The sequence below is a fragment of the Scylla paramamosain genome, chromosome 22 (genome assembly GCF_035594125.1).
Source record: "Scylla paramamosain isolate STU-SP2022 chromosome 22, ASM3559412v1, whole genome shotgun sequence".
In the NCBI taxonomy this organism is placed as follows: Eukaryota; Metazoa; Arthropoda; class Malacostraca; order Decapoda; family Portunidae; genus Scylla; species Scylla paramamosain.
The window spans coordinates 21,077,430-21,087,429 of NC_087172.1; the positions used below are offsets into that span (position 1 = coordinate 21,077,430).

The window sequence follows — 10,000 nt, forward strand, 5'->3', positions numbered from 1 at the left end:
ATAAGCGGCATGGCAGAGAGAGAGAGAGAGAGAGAGAGAGAGAGAGAGAGAGAGAGAGAGAGAGAGAGAGAGAGAGAGAGAGAGAGAGAGAGAGAGAGAGAGAGAGAGAGAGAGAGAGAGTCACTCTTCACAAAGCTTTCTGTGATTTCTCTCTCTCTCTCTCTCTCTCTCTCTCTCTCTCTCTCTCTCTCTCTCTCTGCCATGCCGCTTATCAACCTGTGAACACACCAAGGACTTGCATTCACCTGCCGCAGCCTACAGACTCACCTGAATGCTTTCTTCGAAACAAACAAACATCTGACTCTGCGTACCCTGATGTTTAGCCAACATTAAGTCTGGTCACTTAAGGAATCCAGATGTCCTGAGTTTGGGCTGCCACACCCAGCTAAGCATGGCCCCTATCGTTACCCTCACCCCAAACGTTCCGCGCACTTTGATCAATATAAAATTAAATATAACAATACCTAACATATCCATTCTTTTCAGGCCAAATGTGTGTATTATATCTTTTTCTTTCTTGTTTCTTTAGTTGAATGACCCCCCCTTTTTTTTTATATTTAACACCATTACAGGGACCTTAAGAAACCTACTTAATGTATTACAGAAAAAAAATGAGACAATACATTCGTAATCAGCCAAGTTATTCCTTCAAGTAGTGAGTTCTGCGCGTTTATCTGCAGCACTGTATAGCTGGTGAGCCAACTTCCAGCGCGGCCATTGTAAATCATAGACATAAATTTTCGATTAATTTACGTTTATCGGATAAGTTCCTCATTTTTTTAAAGTTAAGTCTCGCGTGATTCTTCCGTATGTTCTCAATCCGGCTGGTGTAAATTTAAGCCATTACTTTAACATTTAGCACCCGGTAGGATTATATGTACGAAAAACTTGCATGTTGCGTTCGTGGAAGAGGAAACGGTGAGCCATCCTATCTTATTGTGGTCTGGCCGTCCCTCCTGCAGGGGGGAGAGAGTCAGTGGCCAGGCACACGACAAGAGAGAGAGAGAGAGAGAGAGAGAGAGGGAGAGAGAGAGAGAGAGAGAGATACAAGTGTAATATCAGACTGAGAAGTTCACCGTTATCTTTGTGTATCTAACGCCGTGTTGTGCCCGTGTCTGTTGTGAAAGGCTTTTAAAGGGATTATATACAGCTTAAAAAGATTTGTGCGTAGGTAGGTAGAAAGGTAGATAGGGTGATGGATGAATATATTGATAGATAGATAGATAGATAGATAGATGGTCAATATATAGATCGACTGGTATGTGGATAAAATAATTAGTACATAGGTAAGTGGATAGTTAGATAGAAAGATATTACAGATAATAAATAAACAAGCAGACAGAAAGACACACAGACAGATAAGTACACAAACAATACATTCATATATATATATATATATATATATATATATATATATATATATATATATATATATATATATATATATATATATATATATATATATATATATATATATATATATATATATATATATATATATATATATATATTACATACACACATACATACATAAAGTAATCATTGTCATACCCGCAGCATCAGTAACATCATGCCTTCTCCCCAATTCACTATCCTCAGCACATTCCGTGCCATCAGATTCCCGGCACAGGTCATATCACGTTACCTGCATCGTGCGCCATTCATTTAGTTAAGTGTGAACGTGATACCTCACGTTAAATTACTGAGCAAAAAAAAAAAAAAAAAAAAAAAAAAAAAAAAAAAAAAAATATATATATATATATATATATATATATATATATATATATATATATATATATATATATATATATATATATATATATATATATATATATATATATATATATATATATATATATATATATATGCACACAGACACACCCATGCAGAAAAAAAAAAATCTCTTGGGACTTAATTTCGTTTAGTGACTGTTAACATTTTAATAAAATGAACATTAAGCCTCTCTAAAATATTGTGGTACGTGACACAGCTATATTTGACTTTACTGCCAGTGAAAGGAAAATGGTAAGGAAAAGAGAAAGGCATATGAAGAAGATGGGAAACTAAGATGACAAAAAGAGAATAGAATAGATGGGAAACAGATAAAACACAAAGAAAACAGACCAAAAGTAAAAGGATAAAAAGGATATATAGAAAATAAAAGAGGAAGACGAAACCAAAAATGAAAAGAATAGAAGGGAGACAGATTAAAAAAAAAAAAACTGAGACATAACAGAAAAGATCGATATAACACACGGATTGAAAAAAAAGAAAACATACTAAAAAAAAAAAGAATGCACAGGAAATAGATAAAAACGAAAACAAACCAGTGATACGAATAGTGACATGTAGTGATTAAAACTTCCCCTCCTCCTATTCTCCTGCACCTCTCCTGACCTGGTTTTTCTCGACACTGCAGTAAAACAATAAAAGGTGTATTGGTTTACCTTACCTGAGTGTTAATATGGCCGGCAGGGAGAGAGAGAGAGAGAGAGAGAGAGCGAGGCGGGTATATGGCGGTGGTGCTGGAGGCGGGAGTTACCTGTGGGAGAGAAATATATTGTGTTAGAGGGAAGTGAGAAGGGAAAGGTATAACTGAAGTAGGGCGGGTCAGATGTTGATAAAGAGAGCACAGAAGGGAATATAATGCTATTGGGGGTGTGTACGAGTATAAGTATCAATGATTGGAAAGAAAGGTGAGAATGTACATAAAAGGTGATAATAGTGAAGAAAGAGTTATATTTATTATCATCATCATATTAGAGATAATGATGATGATGATAATGATGATGATGATAATAATAATAATAATAATAATAATGATAATAATAATAGTAATAAATAATAATAATAATAACAATAATAATAATAATAATAAATCACCACTGCGTTTCCTGTTACAATGATCCACCTCATTTATCATCATTACGTTCATTATTTCCATAAAACACCAAACACAGAGCTACATTCTTCTCTCATTAATGAGCAGCTTAACTCTTCACAAACTTCACCTCCTCAGGCAGGCTTCTCTTCTTCCCTTTTCCTCCACTTCCCTCGCTCCCCATTGTTACATTTCCAGTACACCATTACATCTTCATTAATTTCCTCTGATCTACTTCCCCCCTTTTTGTTTTTCTGTACATTTTCTCGCAGCGGCAGCCTTGTTTTCATTACGTATACAAATGTGAAAAAAAAAAAAAAATGTCTGACACACAATCGTCTGTATTTGAGTAATGGAAAGCTACACATTATTCCCTTCCGTGTTACAATTACATTTACACGTACTAATAGTTTTCAGGGCTCTTCTAACGAACTGAATCATTTGCTCCTACTCTTTCATCTTTTTTGACATGTTTACACATTAATTGGTGATGAAGTTACGTATATATTTTTTTCTATTTCAGGTTGGTAGAAAGTTTTCCTCCTTTAGAATATTATTAGTAGTATTGTAACAAACGCTAAAACTACAATTGATAAATAACATACGAGAGACTGTTTAGATATTAATTGGATTTTGCCTGTCTTCTACAAATATTCCTAGTTTTTTTTTCTCACTCCGTTTCTTTCCTTTCATTTACTCTTACTTTTCCTCCTATTTTACCTCCTCCTACTCTCATCCTTCTACCTTCTCTTTCTCCTGTTCCTACTTTTATTGTGGTTATTGCTGTTGCTTCTCCTTTCCCTCCTCCTCCTCCTCCTCCTGCTGATGCTCCTTCTCTTCCTCCTCCTCCTCCTCCTCCTTCTTCTCCTGTTTCACTTCCACTTACACTTTGTGAAAACGAACAACGAACAGTAATACAATTTCCATCCGACTTACATTGTTAACCGCTGAAAACTTGTGATTCCCTTCCGTGTGTGTGTGTGTGTGTGTGTGTGTGTGTGCTCACCCGCGTAGTTATGATATCCGGAATACGAAGAAAAAAGGCAACTAACCGCGTGTTGTTTTTCGAGTCAAAATGTTGGTGTTCCGATGCAATAAGACGCGTCCCTTGTAATAGCGGTTTGGTTTCGTTGTTGGTGTTATTGTTGTTGTTGTCGTCGTCGTGGCATTAAGACGAGACCACCTCCATCCTCTCTCTCTCTCTCTCTCTTTTTGATTGCCGTGTCCATTCAAGTCAATTACATAGTCAGTTCACTCTAATCAGAAGCTTAGGATATTGAAAGTGATGGTTTTTAGTTGGTTTACTTTATTGATAAGAAAAAATGGCAACATATTTGTCTTCCACTACACTACAATCATATAAAAATTTACTATTAGTATAAATTGTATAAATGCTAGTTTTTTTTTTTTTTTTAGTAGCAGCACAAGTATACACACAAGGCAACTTGTTTATAAGTGGCTAAAGTTGCCTTTTTTTTCACATTTCTTTTGTCATCATTATTTTTGTGGGTTGCACTCACACACTTGATCCTCAATGTGTTCAATTCATAGATTTCATAGGTTACTATTTGTAACCTATGAAATCTATGAAGATTTTTTTTATTTTCCATCATTTTTTCATTTTTTTCCTGATTTTCTGATTTCATTTCAATTTTGTTTTTGAGTGGAGTATCTCTCAGTTGTCTCTTCGTTAAGAGATGCAGTTTTGCATTTTTTTTTCTTTAGATTTTTAACTTTTTTGTCATTTTCTGGATTTTGCGCACAATGTTAAGCGGGAGAAACTTAAAGGTTAGGCTTCTTCATTAATGGATATTTTTTATTTTTTATTTTCTTTTTCATGAATTTCTTAGTTATAATCATGATTATTGTCAGTGATTTATCGCTGAATTCTTTTTTTCTTTTTTCTTTTGTAATTTTTAGCTTTTCATTTTTACTTATCTATTTTTTTGTCATTCATTTATGGATTTCATTCACATTCTTGTTCCTCAATGAAGAGACAATACTTATGATTCTTCATTAATTGATATATATATATATATATATATATATATATATATATATATATATATATATATATATATATATATATATATATATATATATATATATATATATATATCTTTTTTTTTTCTTATTTTTAACCTTTTTTTCTAATTATTTTCTGGTTTTGTTCAACAATCCTGCTCCTCAGTGGAGAGTGAATGGTTATGCTTCTCCATTAAGGATACAGTTTTCTCTTTTCTTTATTATTATTTTGTGGTCACCATTCACAATGGTGTTCCTTAGTGGACCAAGTCAATTCATAATCATCTTTAGTTACGAATATAAAGATTTTTTTGTGTGCTTTTATGTTATTATTATTTATTTTTTTTATTTCCTTATTTCCCTTCCTCAGTGAATAGCCTTTTGCTTATTAGTTTCCTCGTTAAGACATCTTTTTTTTTTATTTTCTATTTTTTTTCCTTTTTGTCATTATTTTTTTTTCTTTTCACTCACAGTCTTGTTCCTCAGTGGAGAGGCAATAGTTATGCGTCTCCATTAAGAGATAAATTTTTTTTTTTCAATATTTTCTGGTTTCCGTTCACAACCTTGTTCCTCAATGGAATAACACAATTCATATACTCGTACTTGTTAGGTTATTACTACAAGCATTTTTATGTATTTTTTTATTTCATGTTTTTCATTATTAACTGAGATTTTTTATTTATTATTTTTTTACTTTTCTTGCAATTTTCTACTTTTGCTTTTTTTTCTTCATTATTTTTTTCTTTTTTTGCTTTTTTGGCATTATTTTCTAGCTTTTATACTTTTCTTGTCACTATTTTATGCCTTTTTATTATTTTTTATTATTTTTTATATTTTTTGCCATTTTCATTATTTTAATCTTTGAAGTTGTTTTATGTTTTTGACACTATTTTGATTATCCTTTCTCTTTTTGGTATTTTTTCTTTTATCACTATTTTCTGGCTCTTTTTACTTTTTTTCATTTTTATAATTATTTTCTGCATTTTTTCACTTTTTTGTGATTTTTATTGTTTTAATCTTTTTGTAATTGTTTAATGTTTTTGTTACTGTTCTGTTTATCTTTTAATTTTTTTTTATAATTTTATAGGTTTTTTCATTTATCATTTTTTGTGTGATTCTCTACTTTTTGTCACTATTTTTCTTCCTTTTTTTATTTTTTGGGTTTTTCACTTTTCACCGTTTTTTTTTATTTTCTTATTATTTTCAGTGTTTTTTTTCATTACGTTGAGTTTTTTTTTTTACCTTTTTGTCATCATTTATTATCCGTTATAATTATTTTCTGGGTTTTGACTTTATTTTGTTATTTATATTTCGTTATTTTATTTCATTTTAACTTTTTTTGCCATTTTTCATTTTTGTTATTATTTTCAGCTTTTTTGCTTTTTTCTCATTTTTTTGTCATTTCCTGGCTTTTTTTTTTCTTTATGCTTCTTCATTCACTAAGATTTTTTATTTATTGCTATTTTCTTTTAATATTTTTTCTGACTTTTTTTTTTACCATTTTTTGGGTTTATTTCTTTTTTGTCGTTATTTTCTAGCTTTTATACTTTTCTTTGTCACTATTTTCTAGATTTTTAATTATTTGTTATAGAAATTTTCATTTTTTTTTTTTACTTTTTAATGATATTCATTATTTTAATGTTTTGTAGTTGTTTTATGTTTTTTGTTACTATTTTTCTTATATTTTCTCTTTTGTAATTCTTTTTTCCTTTTTTTCTTTTTTGTCACTATTTTCTGGCTCTTTACTTTTTTATTACTTTGTTTTTTCTTATACTTACAATTTGCTTTTTTTTTAACTATTTTATTTTCATTATTTTAATCTTTTGTAATTCTTTTATGTTTTTTTTTTCTTACTCTTCTGCTTATCTTTCTTATTTTATTGTAATTATTATTTTTTTTTTACTTTTCTCATGTTTGTTATTATTTGTCTTTACTTTGTCATTATTTTGTGGAATTTTTTTTTTATATTTTTTGTCATTATTTTCTTCCATTTTTACTCTTTTGTCACTTTTGTCACTTTTTTGTCCCTTTCGTCACTTTTATTTTTATTTTTGTCATATTTTTTTTACTTTATCAATATTTTATGCTTTTTTACTTTTTTTTTGTCATTCTCTGCTTTTTTACTTTTAGTCATTTTGTTCTGGGGTTTTAGTTTTTGTAATTATTTTCACTTTTTTACTTTTTTGTCATTATCTTCTGCTTTTTTTTTAATTTTTGTCGCTATTTTTCACTTTTTGTCGCTATTTTGTTTAGTTTCCTTTCTTGTCAACATTTTTTTTTTACTTTTTTGTCATTATTTATCTTTTTTTCCTTTTTGTCATTTATTTTTTTTGTTATAATTATTTTCTGGATTTCCACTTTTGTCATTTTTTTTATTGATGTTTTGTCATTATTTTTGGGTTTATTTTACTTTTTTGCTATTATTTTATTTTTTTTGTCATTATTATTTTTTTTAACTTTTTTTCATTATTATTTTCTATTATTTTCTTTTTTTTACTATTTTCATTTTTTTTTACTTTTTTCATTATTATTTTTTCTTTTCTTTTTTTGCTTTTTTTTTTATTAATTTTTATTGTTTTCTTTTTTTACTTTTTTCATTATTATCTTTTTTTTTTACTTTTTTTCATTATTATTATTTTTTCTTAGTTTTCATTATTATTTTTTTAACTTTTTTCATTATTATTTTTACTTTTTTCATTATTTTTTGTTTTCTATTTCTTTAACTTTTTAATTATTATTTTTTTTACTTTTCATCATTATTTTTGAGTTTTTAATTATCCTTACTATTTTTCTTCATTATTTTCAGCTTTTTTTTAAATTTTAGTCAATCCTTTCTTGCCATCATTTTCTGTTTTTATTTATTTTTTCACTATTTTCTGGCTTTTTTTTTTTACTGTTTTCTCATTATTTTCTGACTTATTTTTTTTATCGTTATTTTCTGGGTTTTTTTTTACTTTGATGTCTTTCTTTCTTTCTTTTTTTATATTTTTCTCACTATTTTTTCATTATTTTTATTTCTATTACTTTTGTTATTTTCTGGATTTTTTTTTTACTGATCTTCCTTTTCCTCATTTATTTTTTTTTTTACTTTTTCGGTATTATTTTCTGTTTCTGGTCACCATTTTTTTGGCTTTTTTAAATTTTTCATTACTTGCCATAATATTCTGCCTTCTTTACTTCAACATTATTTCCATAATTTTGTAAACTTTTTTTCTTTTTGATCATTTTTGTTTCATTTTCTTTTTTTCACATTTTTTTTTTAAATTTTGTCATTAATTTTTTTTACTTTTCCCATTATGATTTTTTTTTTCTTTTTCTCATCATTTTCTGGCTTCCTCTCAGAATCTAGTTTTTCGGTGGTGAGCCACGTGATTACATCATTAAAAGGTACTATTTTTCTTCCTTTTTTTTTTTTTTAATGTTTTCCGTTTTCCAAACGCAGTCTTCTTTCTCAGTGGACTAATAATTAAGTCAGACTTCTTAAGTTACGGTACAGTATTTTGTTTGTTTTTTAATCTTTTTTATTATTATTTTTCCTTACTTCTTGTTTTCTTAGTGGAGAGTCACTTAATTAATTTGTTTCCTCGTTAAGATTTTTTTTTTCTATTTTTTCCTTGTTTTTATTTGTGCCATTGTTCTCTTGTTTCCTCTCACTGTTAATAGCCGTATTTCACCAGTTTTCCTCTCACTATCAATGGCTGTTTCACCAATACTGGATAGAACTTTTTTTTTCTTTGTTTTTTGTCGTTGTTTTGGTTTTCACAATCTTGATCCTCAGCAGGTTAACATTCAAATCGTAGCATTCTAAAATAACTTGTATAAAGATTTCTTTGCTGGATTTTTATTTTTTTATATTTTGTCATCGTTTTCTGATTTGCTCTCACTCAAAATATTTAGGCTTCTTATTTAATGAAGATAATTTAATTACTTTTTTTCTATTAATTTCTGGTTTCAACGGTGGATTGACAGTCGATTAATATACTTCATAGGTTATGAGAGCAAAGACTTTCTTGTTACTTTTTTTTTACTTTATCTTTTTTATCTTTTAATTTCTTTTACGTCATTATTTTTCATTTACTGTCGCGAATGTTATTGTTCCTCGCTGAAGAATCACTCAGTTGTTTCGTCAATAACAGATAGATTAATATTTCTTTTTTTCTTTGCAAATTTTAAGCGTTTTAATTTTTGGTCATTGATTTCTGGATTTCACTCACCACCTTGTTCCTCAGTGGAATCACTTAGTGTTCTTGCTCCTTAATTAAAGAATGAAAAACTTTTCTTTTTGGTCTAATTTCGGGTTTCGATTCACAAGCATGTTCCTCAGTAAAGACTCAGTGCTTAGGCTTCTTAATCCATAGTTAGAAAGCTTACTTTGTTTTTGTACTTTTTTTTTCCAATTTTCTCGGTTGCACTGACTAGGATGGTCCTCAACGCGAGTGACTCAGTGTTTAGCGGCTTGCGACCCGTGATGGAGGCTCTGCGCACTAGTCCGCCCTTTCTTCTGTTTCTGTGAACGCAGCCGAGCATTAAGGGCAGCCACCTCTCGGGCCCATTTCACTCGCGCGGGGCCTGAGGGTGGCGGCTGTGATTCCAGTACCTTCAAATCCAGATCAGGTTTATAATCACTAGGTAGGCTGTAATGGGTGTCGATCTTACAGCGGACGGATTTCAGATTTATTTTCTTGAAGCGCTTTTTCTTCTCTCCTGACGTTTGATTGTTTCTTTTCAGCTGGCGGACATAACGGTAATTGCTACACGAGAACGTCTTCTTTCTTAACTCCAGTTCCTTCTTTACCTTCATTCTCGCCGTCATGTTCTTCACCGGTGTTGGTGGGTAGGCCTTCCACCACCTCCACTTGCTGCTTACATTGGCCATCGCGGTGTTCTTGTGGCGGCAAGTCATTACCTTCTTTTTCAAATGTTGGTCCTTCCCTATATTCTTCCGCGTCGTCATTTTTTCCACCGGTGATGTTGTCTTCACATTGCCAAGCGACCCACTCTCTCTTTTCTTTCTTAAAAGCATTGCTTTCCGTATCTTCTCTCTCCTTGTACTGTTCTTCACGATGACTTTGGTTAAAGACAAAAGTTTGGTTA

The 10,000-nt window shown here is 30.1% G+C and overlaps 1 protein-coding gene across 1 annotated transcript in view; it reads right to left on the reverse strand.

Moving 5' to 3' along the window:
* The window catches only part of LOC135111785 (enolase-phosphatase E1-like), a 20,994-nt gene that overhangs the window by 9,388 nt on the left and 1,606 nt on the right, over positions 1–10,000 (reverse strand). The window lies entirely within an intron of this gene.